We start from the raw sequence: 21869 nt of genomic DNA on the forward strand, positions 1-21869 counted from the left end.
ATTACCCCCTCACATCAAACCTCTTTTGCATTATAAAACCAGTTTCTCAGAGCTAAAATTTCACATGTGTCTTAAGTCCTTCAGGAAACATTTAAGGAATGAGATCAAGTACAGTTAATTCTTAGTGGAGATACACACAGACTTCCAAAAAAAGGAAGAATCATATTTCTTAAGTCAAATATCAAAATCCGCATTTGACCACTTCCACTTATTCAGTAGGGACGTTTCTCAAAATATTAAAAAAACTAAGAGTCAATCAGGTTGAAAGAAGAAAGACATACCTTTTTCACTATATTTTCTACCAAAAGCAGTGTTGACTTTTCGGGTACTTCAGTTAAATTTAGTTTGCTATTGGAACATATGAATCATAAAAGCTGCACCTTTAAAATAAAAGTTTTCAGAAAAATTTATTTTTTGAAATTTCAACCTGGTAAGCAAATCTGTGAAAATTTGTTTGTAAAAGTACAAAGGAAAAAGCAACACCTGAGAAACTCTAATGAGCTACCAGTGACACTCTAAAGTAAATCCTGAGGTGTTAATTATCGCCGATTTCCAGGAGGCTTCTGGCCCTGTGCTGCTTTTGGTTGTGCATTTCATGTTTCTATTTTTGACTGTGCATTCCAGATCTTCTACTAAGCCTTCCATTCTCTGAATTCCTACAGTTTGTGCCTGTGTTAGGGATGCGTACATTAGGCCTAGATGACAGTTACACATGTTCTGTGGGTGCATCTTTCCTCTCTGCTGTTCTGTGAGTGCGTTCCGGACACAGACCACCTCTCACCCAGCTTTCATGAGAGTACCTAACAAAGGCTGCTGAATGAATAAGTAGACACTGTCTCAAGAGTAGGTATGAGCCTTGCTGCAAACTCTGGTGTGGGAGAAAATTAAGAGCTTAACCCTCTGTTTCCCACAACTCAATTTCCGTTCTACCCACTGGGAAGCTCTGCCTTCTTGGGGCTGCTCAGAGTTATGCTGTGGTTCCAGGATTTACACGGTGGCATCGTGATCTGGGCTGCCAGGTGCCTCTGGTCTCCAAGCCACCTCAGTACCTTAGCTGGACTGTCATTAAATCCAAATATCATTTTCAGTCCTTGACTTACTGGATATTGGTAGTATTCAAAGCAGATAAATGCTTTCTCCTTTTGAATCTTGCTACTTCCTTGGCTTCTATGATTCCATCCTCTTCTGGTTTTCCCTCTTCCTCTCTAGTTACACATTTTTCTTGCTCCACCCTCTCTACCTAATTATTACGTGCTGCAGTTCTATGAGGTTCAGAGTTCAATGGTCTACTTTACCTCTAGGCAATTCCAACCCCGATTAAAAACTGTATCAGAGTTTTCTATGATAACCAAACATACAATAACCTCCTATTTGACATCTTCAGTTGAATACATTAAGACAGCTCAAATTTAATAATGCCAAAAGCACATGTAATTTCCTTCACCCATCCCACCCGCCCCCTACCTCTTCTAGAACCCCTTTCTTGATGAGTTTTACCAACATACACCCAACTGCACCACCATCCAGCTGTATGGATTAGTTTCACCACCATGCAAATGGTGCCTGCACCCACAGAGCTCTATGGAATATCACCACCTCCAGAGACCCAGGACTCAGCAGGGTTCTCATTCTCAATATCCGATCCAGCACCAAGACCTGAAAAGTCTACCTTTCCACAGCCCTTAAATGGCCTTCTCTCTTCCTCACCACCTCCTTTCACAAGCTACTACAATCCTCTCTGACCTGAACCAGAGCAACAGACAGTAACACCTTCCTATAGTGATACATGCTCTCCTCCAGTCAGAAGCCACTGTTAGCCTTCCAGGTGCTGTCACTCCTTGACTAAAACCCCTCCTCAGTGGCTTTCACCGTTTTTAGACTAAAGACCCAGGTGCGGTGGGTCCTGCACTCCCCACCCTCGAGCAGCACCTCCCTGCTCCCTCTCCCTGGCTCCCAGCATCCCACTGCACTCCACTGTCACTGCTTTCCCCCTTAACACTGCCCTGGGCCTCTGCACATGAATTTTTCTCTTTATCTTAAGCATTCTCCACCCTCTGGCTTTCACTTCACTATCTCGTCACATCCTTCAGACCCCCAACCCTACCTTCTCAGGGAAAGCCTCCTCACCACCACTTCAGAGCAGGTCAAAAGTTTTTTTACACTTTTCCCAACACCACGAGCCTCAGCATTTATTTCTATTGTGATTTTACCCTTATTTGTGAAATCGTCTGAGGAATGCCCCTCAATTCCACCAGAGTGTCAGCTCCAAGACGATGAAGCTATGATCTGTTTTCCTCACCACTGAATCAGCAGAACTTGGCACAGAGCCTGACATCGAACAGATGCCCCATAACTATGTGCCGAATGAGCATTCTTGACGGAACAGAATAATATTAATGAGAAAACTCGCGAAGCTTTCATAAGCAAAAACATCAGTGGCAGCATATTTAATAAGTGACAACAACACGGGATCTTTTATACTTTTCATCCTGAGAGTACTAGGGTCATACAAGCACAACCAGGTGTGGCCCAGGAATCACAGCTTTAGACCCCGAATACTGGAAAACAGAGGTGATAGTCAAAACACAATTGCTGACATTCTCATTACCCCCACACCCAGGGAGAGGTGATAATAGGAAGAAAGACTGCTCTCTCCAATAACAGGGGAGCAACCTTAGCTCCCAGGCCCTCCTGCCTCTGCTTAAGAATAATCATAGAAGTAGATCTACTGAGCGAAAATAAATTTACTGAGTGCTTACTTCCTTGCTGAACAAGGATAACATATACACATTATTGCATCTGATCCACATAATTATACCGCAGAGTAGGGATAACTGTCTCCAGAGCAGAAATGAGGATACTCAGGTTCAAAGAGATAAATAACTTTCCCAAGACCAAACAACTGGTAAAAGAATGAACCAGGTTTCCACGTACGAGCTGTCCGCCTCTAAAGCCATCCTGTGGATGCACCACCTCACCGCTGCTGATAGACAAAATACGAAAGGCAGCTACAAGCAGCCAGAGCCCCCCTTGCTGTGGATGAGGGAAGTGGCTGGGGACACTGTAGTCCAAAGACAGTTTTAATATCACCAGTCATCACAAAGGGCCAGAACAGCTGAAATCAGTAAGAGCACGGAGAAGCTGGGGTGTACTTGAGAAGGCTGGATCCCAGAAGAAAAAGTCTCCACTGTGGACCCCAGTCCCACCCAGTACCCTCCAGCAGGGAACAACAATGAACACAGAACAGAGAAACAGAGCCAAGGACTGTTCCTGATGCTGGAGGGCCTCAGCCAGACACGCGTTGTTTTGTTTCCACTATGGAATTAATCCTGTAATTTCTCTTCACCACACTAGTGGCCAGAGAAACCCCTGATTAATTTTTTTTTTTTAAGTGCACATAAAGCAAGTCCGGAAGAGTTGTTTTGAGAATACTCAACGTAAGGAACTATAATAGAGAGAAATTACTGGATTCCTTTAAATAGCCAATTCCCAGAAGCTTTAAAGATTTTTGTTGTTGTTTTTATTAAATCACATGTTACTCGACAACGAGGCTTAGGAATCAGACAATTAGAGGTTGAAGAGAAATCAGTACCTCCTGAAAGCCTGTTTACTTACAAAATCTCAGAAAGGGATATGGTTCACACTGGGAAGAATTAGAAGGCAGGTGGGGAAATGCCTTTTGAGACTAATTTAGCCACACGTCTTAGAGAGTCGCAGGAGGTTTTTAGAAAAAAGAATGAGATAAAGAAAGCCAAGTTTCCAAAGATATCGATCTGACAGAGTCCACAGGAAGGGATGGAAGAAAAAAGAAAGCAGCGCAGAGACCAGTATGAAGCTATAGTGCTGAGGACCTGAATCAGAAAAGTGGCCCGAAGAACAGAGGGGAGAGGAGGGCACAGGAGCCGGCGGGAAGGAGAAACTGAGAGGCTTGGGGACTGCATACCGAGATGACAGCCTAGTTAGCCACAGATAAGATCAGACACACTTGAATAGGGTAATAATTGAATTTTACATAAACATCCACCTCCTCTAACCCACACTTTCTGAGCACTGGTGATACCAAGTCAGAGAAGCTGGAGATTCAAATGTCCAGAAAGCTACATTTATTGATAGAGATTAGACGTTACCTAGGGTGGAGGGGGAGTGGAAATAACTCTGAAGGGGCACAAGGCAGCTTTGGGCGTTGATAGAAATGTTCTAGAAGTGGGCTGAGGTGACAGCTGCACAATTCTATACACATTGACTAAAAACTATTGAACTGTACACTTACAATCTGTAAATTAACCCTCCATAAATCTGGTCTTTAAAGTGATGAGAGCTGTGGAAAGGGGACAGTAATACAGGGTAAGGAGAACTGAGAATGAAGAGGGGGGTGAGGATAGTTTATATTTTCAGTAGGTGATGGCAGTGGGCCTCAGTGAGAAGGTGACATTTGAGCCAAGACCTGAAGGAGGTAAGGGAGGGTGTCTGGGGACAAGCAGGAAGAGGAGCAGTCCAGGCACAGGAAACCTGGGACGGTGTGTGCAGGTTCTAAAGAAGAAAAGGAGGCCAGCGAGACCAGGGCAGAAGTGGGCAGGAAACAGTAGAAGATGAAGAGAGGGGACAGGAGGGGAAAGATGGTGTGGACTGTGTTGCTTCCTGGGATGAAATCTATTGGAGGTTTGAGCAAAAGAGGAAGGTGATCTAACTCTGGTTTTAGAAGGATCACCCTGGCTGTGGTATTGGAAACAGTCTATAAGAGGCAAGGGTTTCCCAGGTGGCACTAGTGATAAAGACCTAGCCTGCCAATGCAGCACACACAGATATGGGCGTTTGATCCCTGGGTGGGAAAGATGTCTGGAGGAGGAGCCTGGCGGGCTACAGTCCATGGGGTCGCAAAGAGTTGGACACGACTGAGCAACTAACACCACTACAAGAGGCAAAGGAGACCCCCTGAGAATCTGTTACAGTAGTTTAAGCATCAGCTGGCGCTGACTGGGGCAATGGTGGGAGCAGGGATATGGTGCGAAACCGTCAGATTTTGGGTGCATTCTGAAGGTAAAACCAACAGAATCTCCTGACTGCCTAGATGTGAGTTGTTCGAGAAAGAAGTAAGGCTGACTCCACAAGGCTCTGCGCCTGAGTAAAGATGGGGAAGCTCTGGAGGAGGCAGGTTTGGAGGAAAAAAACCAAAAAAGCATGTACTGGGAAGTTTGCTACTAAAATATATTATATATGCCAAAGGCAAAACACATAATTTTTGTAACTTTCTCTTAAAGGTCGATTTCATTACAGGGTTTCCTTCCAACATATTCATCAGTTGGGGTATTCTAGAGAATGAATTGGCCACGCAAAATTTAGAAATGTCTATTTAAAATCCTGATTCTTGGCCTTCTTTTTATCCTTAGGACTCTTGAACAGCTTATTTTCTTATAACTCCTTAATTATACTTCTAATCACATCAGACTTACCCTGCCTGGAAAGGTCCTGCTGTTGGTCCAAGTCAACCAACAAAAAAGAGCAGTGACACCAATGGGAGTCACTCATCCCTCAGTGATTCTTAATAGAGCTGTTGAGCTGAGAAAAGGCCCTATCAATGAATTCTGAGATATATTAATGAGCTTTAACTCCTATAAAAATATCAACTTTAGAGCAAAATCCATGAAGCATCACAAAGAAGTGCTGAAAATCAAGGTCAGTCTCTCCTGTAGTTATTTCTCCTTACAAGAAAGCTTCCCTAGTGGCCCAGATGATAAAGACTGTTCCTATAATGCAGGAGACCAGGGTCCGATCCACGGGTTGGGAAGATCCCCTGGAGAAGGGAATAGCAACCCACTCCAGTATTCTTGCCTGGAGAATCCCATAGACAGAGGAGCCTAACAGGCTCCAGTCTATGGGGTCACAAAAGTCAGACACAACTTAGCAACTAAACCACCAAACCACCAGAAGAAAGCCACCATAAGGAGATGAAAGTAGAAAACATTAAAGTCCTCGCTGCGGATTTAAATAACACCTACTTTCATTTCACAATGTAAAACACAAATTTTTCTTTCTTGCACCTCTAAATTTCTGTGTGTGTATTTGGTTCCCTCAATTTATTCTACACATTTGGCCACCGGACTTCTCCGTGTGATTATTATCATTAATAAATGAGTTAGAAATACACAGTAGACTCAGCAGCTGTGCCCAAGGCCATTACTTCCTCTAATTTGGCACAGATGGCCAAAAAGATACTTTTGGCAGAACAGCCGAGTGCTAACCACCTAATGAAGCTGCAGCCTTAAAAACCAATTGATGGTAAATACAATTGTATAGTTAACTTCGCCCTTATCTGTCTCTCCTGTCCTTGACACAAAAGGCAGAAGAAAGCATATACCCTAAATCCAATTTGGTAAAGCTCTAAACATGCCATTTCATCTCATTTTCCAGGGAGGAAAAGGTAACTCAACAAAAACAATTCCAGTTCTAAAATGGTCATTCTTTAGGTCAAAAGACTATTTCTTCAACTCAAAAATAATCTTGCAAAAGAGATTAAGCTGGTTTGTACCTAACTCAATAACAGAGAAACCATCACAACAGTCATAATAATGATTAGAATGATCACAGACAAATAAATATAAGTATGATCTGCCCTTCTTTCATATACTCATATGCCTTAAAATGACTTCTCTTATATTTACAAATAGGCAACATCCTCACCATTCATAACTCTTCTCTCTTTTCTCTGATCAAAATCATGTATAATTTCATAAATGTCTCATAACAAGGCCTCCTTTTCTCCTTTTATATATGCTGGTGCTTAACAGTTGCATGTCTCCTCAAAATGCCTAATATTCAAGTATTTTGATGCTTTAAGATGATGATAATTAAGACAGTCATGAAATTTCCCTTAGACATAAAAAATCCACACACACAGTCACACTGTTTCAGCCAGTTTCTAAGAACAGAATTTTAAATTTAAAAACCTATATTTAAAAAAAAAAAAAACCCTGAAAAACACCTTCTAAACTGTCCCTAAAACAAAGAGCAAACAACAATTCAAAATAATGGTTTCTCTGCTCCCAAAATCCTGATGTAAAGATCTACACTATTCTGCCACAGTTCACTACTTTTAATCAATGACTCATAGGATTTCATCCCCTGTGGAAATTGTATTCTCCATTTGGCTTATATAATGTCATGTAATCACTATCAATGCTCTAAATCTAAAAAGGTATAAAATAAAAAGCATCTCATTTCATCTTGTGCAGAAATGTCTGGTGTGATCCCTCAAAAGGGAAGAGTGTTAGTCACTTAGTCGTGTCCAACTCTTCGTGACCCCAAGGATTGAAGCCCCCCAGGCTCCTCTGCCCATGGGATTCTCCAGACGAGAATACAGTGGGTTGCCATTCCCTTTTTCAGGGGATCTTCCCAACCCAGGGATCAAACCCAGGTCTCAAAAATCTGTCTGCAATGCAGCAGACCCAGGTTTGATCCCTGGATTGGGAAGATCCCCTGGAGAAGGGAATGGCAACCCACTCCAGTATTTATGCCTGGAGAAGCCCATGGACAGAAGAGCCTGGCGGGCTACAGTCCATGCAGTCACGAAGGGTAGGACAGGACTAAGCGACTAAACACACACAAAGAAATGTCCATTTTTAAACCAATCAAACTACTTCATTGTTGGGTAATATTACAATGAGGATATTTACAAAGATGTTCTCTGTAATAATTCACCTGATTTAGTTGTACACAAATCTGAGTTTGCTGCTAAGTCACTTCAGTCGTGTCAGACTCTGTGCGACCCCACAGACGGAAGCCTACCAGGCTCCCCCGTCCCTGGGATTCTCCAGGCAAGAACACTGGAGTGGGTTGCCATTTCCTTCTCCAATGCATGAAAGTGAAAAGTCAAAGTGAAGTCACTCAGTCGTGTCCGACTCTAGCAACCCCATGGACTGCAGCCTTCCAGGCTCCTCTGTCCATGGGATTTTCCAGGCAAAAGTACTGCAGTGGGGTGCCATTGCCTTCTCCGAAATCTGAGTTTAAAATCCTAAATTCTGTTTCAGCAGTGGAGATATTAATCACACATAACCACTCTCATCCAGGGCACTTGTTTAGTAAAGCACTGCCTGCAACGTTTAAATGCCGATTGAGTATCCAGAGAGCATTGTGACTCAGGACTTATTTGCTGTGTTATTTTTTGTTAAATGTGAATGAAAAGAAAACCGAGGCCCAGATCCAGGGGGCCCGGTGGGTCCTTGGGAGCCAGGAACAGGAGCAGAGTGTGACCAGGTCCCTGTGCTTTTGACCTGCAGCTCTGGGATTAGGCCCACCATGAGAATCACTCAGGAAAGGTGTCCTAATACACTGAGCCTAAGCAACCAACATAGCTTACAATACAAAAAAATATAGAGATTCCAGGAATCTGTATTTTTAAAACAACTTCAGGTCCTTCTGAGGATCAGCCTCGTTGCAACATTAGGGCTGGACTTACTTGCAGAACAGTGATCAAGTATGATTTTCTAAAGCAAGGTTCCAGAACAACCAAACAAGCCAATAATACAGCTCTTTTTTTTTTTTTTATAAACAGAGCTTTTAAAAAACATATCCAATTTTGTTCTCATGATTCTATTATCCCAGTTTATAAAGAAGGAGACTCGGGCACAGAGCTCCCCTGGCAGAGCTGGAAACAAGAACACTCTGACTCCGAGGGCCTCTGCCCTCCTGATCCACCTCACTATGCCTCACCTCATGTATGGAAATATGATCAGTGAAGGATTTTCATTCTGCCCTGGGACCCAAGAAACCACAGGTAAAAGCAGCCTCAAGAAGAGGCCTTGTCAATACTGGCACTGCCCTCAGAAAGCCTGGGAGCTGGCCTGGGAGGGAAATATGGCTGATTCTTGTGAGATTCTCTTTCCTGGCTAAGATACTGATATGTGCTTTGCCACCATTTAGAAAGGCCAACCATGAGGTTCCAGATAAGAAGAGAAGAGAACTAAAAAAGTTCTTGAGTCAGTGATATCTGGGCTTCTTAAATATCTTGGTCCTCATTGGTTACTGTCCAACCCTCTTAATGGGCTCATTTAATGCTGAGATACAAGAGGTCCTCTTCATCCTTGCCTCTGTCTCTTCATCAATCAACACATAAATACACAAAAGGAACAGTATACCAATAGCTGCAGATTGAGGCACTGCAAGTTTGCACATGAGCAAAGAATGACAGCAACAAAATTCTGAAGCAATCACAGAATATTGATATTTTCCAAAATGGGGTCAACATAGAGGAAGTAGAAAAACTCTAAGAATACAGTGCCTGAAAAGAAGAACACAGTAAGCAAGGCACATATTGAGGAGATCTGGGAATTTCATGCCCCATTAGGTCCAAGGGCAAAGTATGTCCTCATTTACAAAAGCAATACATACCGCTGATGCTACTATGTAGCTGAACCATGTACTGACTCCTCTTGTCCCAATTCCATGCTTACCAGACATTCAGCCACAAAGAGAGATGGTGCTGGTCAAAGAGTTCCACCCACATCTACAAACCCCTTGGCAGTTACATGCATTAAAAATATTCCATTTTAAAGCAATTAATAATATGCAATGACTATAATTTACAGACTTCTGGAGAGCAATATTGATAGAACAACATGAAACAGAAATCAGAAGTTGACAACTCTGTGAAATATGACAAGTTAAGAAAATTTTAACCATAAAACCCTATGGATGACACATTCACAAATTATAGAGTTTCAGTAAAAAGTGAAGTTAAATGCTGTGTAGAAAGGCCTAAGGACTGTGCATGAGTTTCTCAAATGATATTTGGTCAATTGGGAAGCCCTATCTCTAGATGCTATGAAATACCTTCAGGAAATGATAAACAGCTTTGACCTAAAGCTAAAGACGATAAGCTGTGCCCAAATTAAATCAGACTGTAGTTAATGTTTCCATAGAAGGAAAAACCAAAACTTTCATTCCATAATTCTTTAGGCTCTGTATTCTTTAAAAAAAAAAATCAGCCATATCAGCTCAAAGATATCAGTCTGAGAAAGACTAGTGAATCTTTGCTGTTGAGGGGTTACTGGGTTACATCTACACTACTGCCTATCACAAAAACAGCATCTTTTTTTTTTTTTTAAGTCTCTTTCAGGGAATGTCAGACAGAACAGATGAGGATGCAAGTCAATGAGAGACTCTATCAAAATAAATCTCTTCCATTTGGATATCTACCTCAATTATGAACATGAATCTCTAAAATAATAACCACAGCTGTCACTTGGGAAGTGGTTGAGAATATGCTCATATTTAAAGGCTCTTTTTCCTTAGCAGTATGATTTTAGAACTTTGTTAGTATCTGAATTGGATGCAAACACAAGATCTGGTACTGATATCATCTTGGCTACCATATTTTTCATCCTGGAATTCACACCTCACTGTAATTAATATCTACTACATACTGAATCTTTTTAAAAATTTTACTATATTCTCTTCTGGCTTCTTAGAGAGGAAAGAAATAGGTAAAGGATATTCTGTCTTTGACAAACGATCACAAATTCAGCATGAACAAATTCCCTAAGCCCTTATTTTAGGTATCTAAATTGATGCTACTTACTATTAAATATATATTTGAATTATTAAATTGCAACATATTTAAAGAAACACCGAAATAAATACATACACATATACATGCATATATGTATGAGTTTCTTAAATGTGCATGTTTCTCAAATGACACATGTAGCACAAGAAACAGCCTTTTCTGTAAATGAAATGCTCTATAATTCACTGTATGATAAAAACAGAACTTAGCTTGGTATTTTGTTGTTCAGTCGCTAAGTCATAACTGACTCTTTGTGACCCCATAGACTGCAGCACACCAGGCTTCCCTGCCACTGACTATCTCCCAAAGTTTGCTCCAATTCATGTCCACTGAATCCATGGGGTGTATAGTTTCCTAAAATTACTGCTCATGCTACTGTTCTATAAATATTTTTTGTTATTAATACTACAAAAGTCACCAGTATGGTAGGCTGCCAGTAGCCCCCACTGCTTCCTGAGTTACCTCAGGCCTGTGAGCTGGGGGATAACCTCGAAAGAATTCAGGACACACTAACCTCATCTGTGCTTCTAGGTTGTCAGAGAATCTAACGATATCCAAAAAAAGAGGAAGATCACTCTGCCATTTGTGAAGATGAGGACTTGCTTGGCAGGGGCAAGGGAGAGGGGACAAAAAATGGTACAGAGGAAAAAGGAAAAAAAAAAAAAAAGATTTAACTTTTAGAAAGTATTCTCTTCAGGAAGACTTTAATCCTATCTGACTTGAAAGTGAATTTGAGGAGTTTTTTTCTTTGAGCCTGGGGAGCTCTTGACCTTTTCATAAAATTTACATAATTCAGCATGAAGGGAAACCCCAGGTTGAATAGAAAGATGTTGGCAGCAAGAACTTGACCTCACAGAAATGGTAAGAGGTCTGTACCCACCAGATACTAGGTGCTGCTTTTACTAATCCACAGGGGACACAAGAGGCAGCTTTGTGCTTCCACAGAGGGGGTCCCCTGAAGAGATCCTAAAATAAAGTCCCAGTGAGTTGCCTCTGTGGGGAAAACTGACGCTCCCTCTTTTTCCCTGTGGCTCCAGGAACAGCGGAAAAGAGAGGGGAGGCTTGCCAAAGCCTCTGACAGACATAACCCCAACACCTAAGCAGTCCACTGCTCACTCAAACTCTCTTAAGGCTGATGGACCAGATTAAGACATTTTATATACTGTGAAAGTCACTCAGCAGTGTCTAACTCTTTGCGACCCCATGGACTATAGTCCATGGAATTCTCCAGGCCAGAATACTGGAGTGGGTAGCCTATTTCTTCTCCAGCAGATCTTCCCAACTCAGGAATCGAACCAAGGTCTCCTGCATTGCAGACAGATTCTTTACCAACTGAGCTATCGGGGAAGCCTTTTATATACTAACAGAATATAAAATTTAAGTGAATTCTACCCTCATGTTGAGGAAAGAAAAGGTAGGCAGCGAAGGGGAGGCAAAGGGAAGGAATTAGTGAGTACTGAGATTTTATTATGCACCAGGCATTGTGCTAGATGTTTACTACACATATCCTATTTAGTCTCAGAATAGTCCGGTTATCAGCGTAATAGAGTTCCCATTTTACAGATGAGGAAAATGAGATTGAGGGGAGATAGATATGTAGCTCGATCCCAGAGCCAGTACCAAGATCACAGAGCCAAGAAGTGTCAGGTTGACCATTTGAATCCAGGCTCCAAGGCTGTGTCACGCTACTTTGTACAGACAATGCACAAGAACTGGAAGAACTAAAATTTATAAATAATAAGATTTCTAAATAATGATTTACAATGAGGCACCAGAACTCACGTCATAAAAACAATTGCAAAATGCCTCCTCCACTGCTCTTGGCATCTGTCCCATTAGCAGTGACTGTGTTCCCACTGAAGCAATCATCCGGGATGGGACTACTTACTCGAACAATATCCTGTAAGCCAGACAGGCTGTGCTGGAGAGTAGAGGGATTATAGGAAAGTCCTGCTTCTAAGTAACTGGAACTAACTCATCTGGCATAGAAAGCAGAATATATTATACCTCAAATAAACATGTAGGAGTAAGTCAAGAGTCGATGAAAACTGCCAAAGATTTTCCTTCTTCATTTAAAAATCATCTTATCAGTCAGTAATTCCAACCCTGCAAAACGTCGTTAGGCAAATTCACAGCTTTCCGCGCTTTCACCATATGCAGAACTAATCTGACTCCAAGTCAGGTTTGCAAAACTGTTATTTTTTAATACATAGTTCTTTTTAAAATCTTACCAAGATTTACAGCACCATATGTCTAAATCAAGTTAAGCTAAATGCATTAATGCATCACAATGTGCATATGAAACAAGACAAAAGAAAGACAAAGAGAGCTGAGTGCTTCTTCTACCTCCTAGGTAAAGATCTTGGCAAGTAGGGTATGAGCATGAAGGACCCCATCAGAAGGACAGAACCAGGAAATACATGAACAAAATTAATTTCAACTATTAATTCCCAATAAGAGGGTGTTCTGGGATAAATTCTCAAGTTCTAGTCTCCAAACTGGAAGAAATTCTCAGATAACACAAATCAGATATAGAAGGAGGGAAGCGGGTGTAATGCACTGCCTGACACAGAGACAGAACCAGGTCTGTCTCCACTGTCACCAAAAGCTCCATTTAATAAGAGGGAAGGGGATTCTCCTGGTGCCAAGGCAGGGGATGTGGGTTTGGTCCCTGGTCCCAGAAGATATCACATGCCACGGTGCAGCTAAGCTGGTGTGTGCCACAACTACTGAGTCAGCACTCTACTGAAGCCTGAAAGAAGGGCTCCTAACATCACCTGTTCATAATATTTTCCATTACTTGCCAAATATATCTGTGAAGAGCAAATCATCACATTGGCTTATATTGTACTTGACTGGAATTAAAATCCCTCCAACTTCAAAGTGAACTCCTGACAAGCCAAATGTCCTCAGCGCTAGACTCTAGCTGGCTATGTCATGTTTTCTCTTTGATTTCACCCTGTTACTTTGTGCCCATCATTCTAACAGGAGTTCTCCCACCCAGTCATTCCAGATCTAGTACTTGAATTCGAATCTAACTTTCCCTTGTCACATTTTTTTCATACTTCAGTCAAGTAACAAAAAGTTGAGCCAAGCAGGATCAAGAACAGAGTACATTTATCTGTCACTAAAGGCTTCTCTCTGAGTGTGAGTATAGATTTCCAAACAGCTAACACACCATACATTTCTCCTCACTTTTCTCCTCACTTATCCCACAGATATGAAATGAGACTTCATAAAAGATGTACCTAACATTAAAATCTCTATTTGCAAGAGTCTTTCTAATCTTTAAGCCTATGATGTTTATACTGATATTTACACTAATAAATGCCTTTTCTCATCTAATTTTCATAATCTCTTTCCCATTTTTAAAAATTCAAATATTTGTTCATTCTAATTGCATTCATATAAAATATCTATAACTTTGCCAACAAAGGTCCATCTAGTCAAAGCTATGTTTTTTCCAGTAGTCATGTATGGATGTGAGAATTGGACCATAAAGAAGGCTGAGCATCAAAGAATTGATGCTTTTGAACTGTGGTGTTGGAGAAGACTCTTGAAGAGTTCCGTGGATTGCAAGAAGATCAAACCAGTCAATCCTAAAGGAAATCAGCCCTGAATATTCATTGGAAGGACTGATGCTGAAGATGAAGCTCCAATACTTTGGCCATCCGATGCAAAGAGATGACTCATTAGAAAAGACCCTGATGCTGGGAAAGATTGAAGGCAGGAAGGGAAGGGGATGACAGAGGACAAGACGGTTGGATGGCATCACTGACTCAATGGACATGAGTTTGAGCAAGCTCTGGGAGATGGTGAAGGACAGGGAAGCCTGGCATGCTGCAGTCCATGAGGTTACAAAGAGCTGGACATGACTGAGTGACTGAACAACAAAATATTTATAAATGTTCCTTTCCATAGAAAAGTGATAATATGAGAGGAAATTATGTGCCAGATGTTGGATGTTAAGAATGCAGACACACCATTGTAGTTAACCAGTATTTGCCATGTACCAGACTCTGTATAGAGATCATGATATTTGGTTCATCCTTTGCCTTAGGTTCACTCTTTTTGAACAATCAGTACTACACTCTCTGGATTCTCTCTATGTCTACAACTACCCTCTTGGTCTTATTCACCGACTCGATTTCCCCCACACCCTCTCTATATCCCCAGTTCTTCTTGCTGCATTCCATTTGGAGACAATATCTCTGCCTACATCTTGCATCATCCCTTCAGCTACAATGATGAGCTCATCAATATCAAACATCATGTACATTATCCTCTCAATGCACAATTCCAAATGACTGTCTGGCAGAACCTTCCATCTTTCGACAGCTAAAGGGATCTTCATTTACTATAATCAGACCCACAAAGCCATCAAGGTCTGGCACTAATTCTTCTACACAGGACTTACCTGACCTCCAGAATCAGAAGTTTTAAGATTTTTCTCGTATCTGTGTTTCTGTGGAATTCTGTATCTCTGTCATAGCATTTAACACACAACTGCCTCAGAACCAACATTATGTGCATATCTATAACACCCTTCAGGAAACTGGCAGAGAAGTGAGGGTGTCAAGTGAGGAGTGTTGTTGAGGTTTAGGGTTTTCTTTCATTGGTCCAATTTAACTTCAAATAATCTTGTTCAATGGTCAAACAGAAATAACATGCTCATTTTATAGGGATGTTATGAAGACAACATGGAAAGCAGTTTGCATGTAGAAGGGGCTGGAAAAGTAAAAGCTTCCAGGAACAATATGCTTGTTTGCTTTGAATCTTTATCTCCCAGCCAGGACTTTGTTTTATTAGTACTGACTAATATCTGCCTGACTCTTTACTCCATGTGCAACACACTTTCAAGAACTGAAAACTGAAATTCACTTATTTATCACTAAAGCCTCCTTCAAGAGAGTAATTTTAGAATGACAGAACTATCAGAAGCTACTGTCCAAATGCTGGCTTTTTCTTTTTTAATGAGACCTTATTTGGATCCACAAAAGAAATGATGGAAATAAAATACCACTCCTTTCTGACCACCAGGTCTGCCTTGATGAAGTCTACGGACATCTCTGTAATTTTGGTAGACATATGAGAAAGTGGCAGCCTCTCAAAAATACTGGCTTCATTATAAGATTAATTAAGGAGTAAACAGCATTTTCTCTGCCAGGGTCCTAAAATCAATGTCTCTTTGAGTTTCCATTTACATTTGTTCCTTTGGAATCTTGCAATATTTTGTGGTAGGTTTTAGCTAACTAGTAACATAAATCCTTCAGAGAAGGCAATGGCACCCCACTCCAGTACTCTTGCCTGGCAAATCACACGGACGGAGGAGTCTGGTGGGCTGCAGTCCGTGGGGTCGCTAGAGTCGGACACGACTGAGCGACTTCACTTTGACTTTTCACTTTCATGTATTGGAGAAGGAAATGGCAACCCACTCCAGTGTTCTTGCCTAGAGAATCCCAGGGACAGGGAAGCCTGGTGGGCTGCCGTTTAAGGGGTCGCACAGAGTCGGACACGACTGAAGTGACTTAGCAGCAGCAACGTAAATCCTTAAAAGGAACTTTTCACTGAAAGGTTCAGGATGCTCTTTTTTTCTGTTCAAGTTTTCATTCTACCTCTTCCTACAACAACAAGTAACCAACCGACTTGTTCTGTATGCAGAATAAATTAAATTAGGAGCATGAAACATTTTAAACTATAAATGATTTTGTTTCACCAGATTCAAAAATTCTTCCTCCGGAGCACTGCATGCTCTTTCACTTTCTCTGAGGTATAAGAAAGAGACCAAGGAATCCTCAGAAACAAACTTGGACCTGTTTATTGGATGTTGAGCAATTTTGCTAGAGATTTTAGTATCAAAATCAAGAAACTCTTAATCACTCTCATAATAATGGATGTATTTGTTTACAGTATTCTATTATAGAAAAACAGTTTTAAATTGAATGAGACTTCAGTAGTTATGGACAGCAAACCAGTAGGCTCCAGACCACTTGTGGCCCAGATATATTTTTAAAGCAGTCCTTACAGTTTTTTAAATTAAGTGTTAGTCACTCAGTCGTGTCCGACTTTTTGCAACCAGGCTCCTCTGTCCCTGAAGTTCTCCAGGCAAGAATACTGGAGTGAGTTGCCATTTCCTTATCCAGGGGATCTTCCCAACCCAGGAATCCAACCCAGGTCTCCTGCATTGCAGGCAGATTCTTTACTGTCTAAGCCACCAGGGAAGCCCTTTTAAATTAAAGATACTTCAAAAAAAAAAAAAAAAAGCTGGAAGTTACTTTTTTTCTTGAAAAAACAAGAACGTTTTAGAGCCAGGGTGGCAACCAGCAACAGGCCAGTAAGAGCTGCCCCATTTAGAGGGGCACATAAGGTTCCAGAGGTCACAGTCCACACCCCCCTCACACACGTGCCCCCTCCTTGGCCTTACCTTACCTGTTAGACACCTGCACACACTGGACAAGCAGAGCACAGAATTTTCTTAAAGGCAAAGAGCCTGGATCCAAAAAGGGCTTTCCCATTCACTAGCTCTGTGACCTTCAGCAAGCTCTGAGTCTAGGTCCCTCAGCTTTAAATCGAAGATAATTCCGTGACCCTACAAGGTTGTCATGGGGATTAAAATAGAAATGCACAAAAATACTCTGTAATCTGGAATTGTAAAATGTTTGTCATCATTATTCATTTCTTACTCCCTGTCAGTTGCACAAATCCCCTCTACCCACCTCAGTTATTACTGCTTTCCTTCTTTCTCTTATTATTACACTGTATGACACAGCTTAAAATCTAAATAAAAAGAATCTGATGCATTTCCTGGCCTCATTTAATTGGAGAGAGAAAAGATGAACAAATATCAAAGGAAAACAAAATGAACTGTTGAATGCCAGTGGTTATTTCTGTTTGTAATGAAGGCATGAAATTAGTGCAGAGTTTAACTACTGTACTGCTGATCTCTCCGAGTGCTGTGTTATAAGTTCACATTAGGCTCCTGAGACCTCAAGGTAAAACTCACAGCCCAGTTATTAGGGGTTCCTGTGAGACAAACCTCTTCACTGGGCCTCACGCAGTGCTCCAGGAAAGGATCCAGTCCATCACGAAAAAACCCAAAAGTATCTTCAAAGCTTTTCTGGGCTTCTTTCCTCTCTACATGTTAATATAAGCTCTAAAACCTTAGAATCTGGTGTATTAAGCCAGGGCACACATTTTATATCTATATCTATACATACAGATGTATGTCAGAAGCCAATAAGAGGAGATATATGTATACACATAGCTGATGCACTTTGCTGTGTAGCAGAAACAACACTGCAAAGCAACTATACTCCAACAAAAAAGGCTACTGCTAATCACCAAAAGAAAAATAATAAGAGACTTGAAAGAAAACAGAATCTTCTCAGAAAAAGGGCAGAGGAGCAGAAAACTGTACTTAATAAAGAGTAATACCATAAATACAGAAATGTTAGCAAAGATGTATGTTATGAACGCTATCTCCCTACATTAAGAATTCACATACGCATTCCTGTTCTGGTCATTTTACGACAGAAGATCATCCTTGTGTGAGGAATCACAATTAATTCATTTACTGCTTTTTAATGTTAAGACAATCACACAATCACGCTTGAGTGAACTGCAACATATAATGGGAGAAGGGATTCTAATTGGAATCAGCTTTCTTTATAAGATGGGAGTAATTTATGATTTAAGTCACAATCCGCTGAAAAATCACTCTGACGAATCCTTTTTAAAGCACTTCATACAGGGCAATTACCGCTTTTCTTGAAGTTGAATGAACCCTTCGCTTGAATACAGATTAACGAGTGTCAAATTACCACATGGTCCTCAGTGTACGTTTTGTTTTTTGAAAAAAATCAAAGTAAATAACAGCATTATTTAAGAAACCAGTTCTTTGAACAGACGCCCCAAGACTGATGTTTAAGCAAGTCTCCTTGGCAACCAAGGAGCCAAGTACATCTTGGGCCAGGAGGAAGGGGAAAAGGGACAGCAACTCTAAGGGGTGGGTAGAATAAGTAACCGGGAGTAGTAACTGCTCCCGCTAGACGACGCTGCTAGAAGCTGCACGGGCTGCAAAGCCCCTGAAATTTCAACTCTGATCTCGCCCCCACTGGCTCACAAGCAGACTCCCACCCTCTCCCACCGGTTTGAAGAACCAACTCCGAACAGGTAACGAGGAGAGAGCGTGAGCTGTCTGCGGGGTTACGTACCCGAGGCGGCAGCGCAGGCACCTGGCTCTCGTTGATACACAATGGTCGTACTTCGCCCCACGATGCCCGATGCCGAGGTTAAGAGAAACCGCAGTAGCTTTTCTCTGCCGGTTTGGGGATGCAGTTGTGAAGAACGAGCGCGTTAGCGTGTGTGTGCGCCTATGTGTATCCGTGAACGTGTGTGCGAGCGTGTGTATGTGTGTCTGCGCGCTCCCCGACTCTCCCGCAGGGAAACGGTGTTTCCTAGTAAATAAAAGCAGCAGCCAGCCCTTCGGGTGGCGCGTCCGGCTAGCTCTGCGCTAGGCGACAGCGTCAGGTTGGGAACGCACCCCCGCGGACCGGCGCGGCTCAGACTGCGAAGCTGCTCCTCCCCCTCGCGCCTCCGGCGAGTCAGCGCGCACGCTCGCCCCGCCCCCCGGCGAGCACGCGCGCCCCACCCCCAGCATCCCGAGGCGCGCACGCCGCGCACCCCCGTCCCCTGCCTAAGGAGAGCCAGCGCGCGCCCGCTCTCTCCGGAAGTCTACCTCCCCTGTGCTGCACCTTTCTTGCTTTTTGGCACCTGCGCTGCCCACTGCTGGGTCGCTTGGACCGCCTGCCGTTTCAGCAGCGTTGCCTCCTGCGACGACCGAGACACCGGGAGCCAGCCTGCCTGCTCCCAGACTGCCTCCCAGGGCTAGAGAGCGACCTACCGGAGCAAATGGCCGTGACCCCAACTTGCAGTAGCCGCGAGCTCTGGTCCTCTGCTTCCCTCCCCCCGACCCAACTAACTTGTAAAGTTCAAATTTCCCCTTTTCCTAGTGGCCGCTTTGCAGGACCTATATCTCGGCCCTCCTTAGAATAATACACTTTATGGTACTGTTGAAAAGGGCTTTCAGGTAACCTTAAGAAATGACAGGGGATCCCAGGGTTGGATGGAAGCCTATTTGGTTGCAGCTAACCCAGCATCAAACCTGTAAACAGACAGCATCCCCAGAATACCACCATTAACTTCTGCGGCCTGGCCCACTCTGGTGTCACTTGTGGGTGATTCATGTCATTTTTGTATAAAACATGCTTAGAAGCAAAGTGAATGATTTTGATAGGTAAAATATTATGTGTTACACTTTGGAATTGAAAAAATTTTATCCAGTATGGAGTTACACAGCCAGTTAACAGTGAAATGGGTGCTTCCCAGGAGGTGCTAGTGGTAAAGAACCCGTTTGCCAATACAGGAGATGTCAGAAACACAGGTTTGACCTGTGGGTTGGGAAGATACCCTGGAGGAGAGCATGGCATCCCACTCCAGTATTCTTGCTTGGAGAATCCCCACAGAGGAGCGACTGAAGCGACTTAACCATGCGTGCATGTAACAGTGAAATGAAACTCTAAATTGAAGTAAACTGTGTTTTGTAGAAGATCAGGATTTAACTTTTAGGAAGATGGAATTTCACAGTTGAGTCTCTTCGCTTGCAGGTTCTTCCACTGTTGGGCTAGGAAACAGTGCCCTGATCTATTTGAGGTGTCCCTAACATTCTCATTAGTCTCAATCGTTCAGCAATTTTTTTTTGCTCAATCCACACTGACTCCCTTGTAGCCTCTCTGGCCATTCAGTGCTTCATTGCATTGGTCTTGAAATTTGGACTTTAGATCCTCAGTCCTACTTGTCTAGCAGTCCTGGACACCAAGATGGGCAGAGGGAGAAGAATGACAGACTGGTTACAAACGTTAGGTGCAGTGTCATTTTCTAGAATTTTTCATAAGCAGTTTTACATTTTCCATTAAGTCTTATTTTATACCAGAAGTTCAAATGTCGAACCACACTTGAACCTAAATTCTGACAATGACTTAGTGTCAATAAATACAACACTCCCTTAACATTAATAAAGTATTTTGAAGGTGCTTAAAATTTAAACTCATCTATAGCATAATGATTAGATTATCTGTTTGTTTATAGAATTGTTCAGTCACTAGGTTGCTAAGTCGTGTCTGACTCTTTGTAACCCTATGGACTGAAGCCTGCCAGGCTTCCCTGTCCTTCACTGGAATAAATAGAAGCTATTTATTAAAAAAAAAAATAGAAAAGCAAAGACTATAACTGTATTTACAGAGGAAAAATATGTCACCAACTCACCACCTGTGTGACTATAGAAGGGTTTCTTACTGCTCAAGCCTAGTCTGTCTTGTTCATCATTGTATTCCTATAAGCTAGCAGAATGCCTGTCATATATTGGGGGCTCAGTTAATATTGTTGATGCATAGATATTGAAGTTTAAAGAAGAAAATTTATATTGTCTATTAAAATGTTTAGTTCAGAGAGGGCAATTTTCTCCTAAATGCCTCCTTTAGACTGATTTAAAGTACAGTTTTTTAATTTAAGATGTATTTTATTTCTCTGAAATAAGACTTGGCATTTTGTTAAACAGCCGTAAAAACTCAATCCAAGTGTGTTTTCTAATATACTCTGTTACCAGAACAAATAGATTTTAGGCACTGTTTCTCCCTTGGGCACCGATTGCAGCCATGAAATTAAAAGACGCTTACTCCTTGGAAGGAAAGTTATGACCAACCTAGACAGCATATTAAAAAGCAGAGACATTACTTTGCCAACAAAGGTCCGTCTAGTCAAGGCTATGGTTTTTCCAGTGGTCATGTATGGATGTGAGAGTTGGACTATAAATAAAGCTGAGCGCCAAAGAATTGATGCTTTTGAACTGTGGTGTTGGAGAAGACTCTTGAGAGCCCCTTAGACTGCAAGGAGATCCAACCAGTCCATCCTAAAGGAGATCAGTCCTGGGTGTTCAGTGGAAGGACTGATGTTGAAGCTGAAACTCCAATACTTTGGCCACCTGATGCGAAGAACTGACTCATTTGAAAAGACCCTGATGCTGGGAAAGATTGAGGGCAGGAGGAGAAGGGGACGACAGAGGATGAGATAGTTGGATGGCATCACCAACTCAATGGACATGAGTTTGGGTGGACTCTGGAAGTTGGTGATGGACAGGGAGGCCTGGTGTGCTGAGGTTCATGGGGTCACAAAGAGTTGGACATGATTGAGCGACTGAACTGGACTGAACTGAACTGAACATATGGTAGTTCTCTTTGTTAAGAAAATAGTT

At 42.1% G+C, this 21869-nt stretch overlaps 1 protein-coding gene across 5 annotated transcripts in view; it reads right to left on the minus strand.

The window, feature by feature from the left end:
* KLHL32 (kelch like family member 32) overlaps positions 1-19156 on the minus strand; it is a 218441-nt gene extending 199285 nt beyond the window's left edge. For 4 of the 5 annotated variants that reach the window (XR_003512614.1, XM_027551368.1, XM_027551366.1 and 1 more), the window contains exon 1: positions 18775-19156. The gene's annotated coding sequence lies outside the window, so the exon portion shown is untranslated. The remainder of the gene's footprint in view (positions 1-18774) is intronic. The other variant, XM_027551367.1, reaches the window with a different exon arrangement.
* Between the last annotated feature and the right edge of the window lie 2713 nt (positions 19157-21869).

This window comes from Bos indicus x Bos taurus, chromosome 9 (assembly GCF_003369695.1).
Source record: "Bos indicus x Bos taurus breed Angus x Brahman F1 hybrid chromosome 9, Bos_hybrid_MaternalHap_v2.0, whole genome shotgun sequence".
Lineage (NCBI taxonomy): Eukaryota > Metazoa > Chordata > Mammalia > Artiodactyla > Bovidae > Bos > Bos indicus x Bos taurus.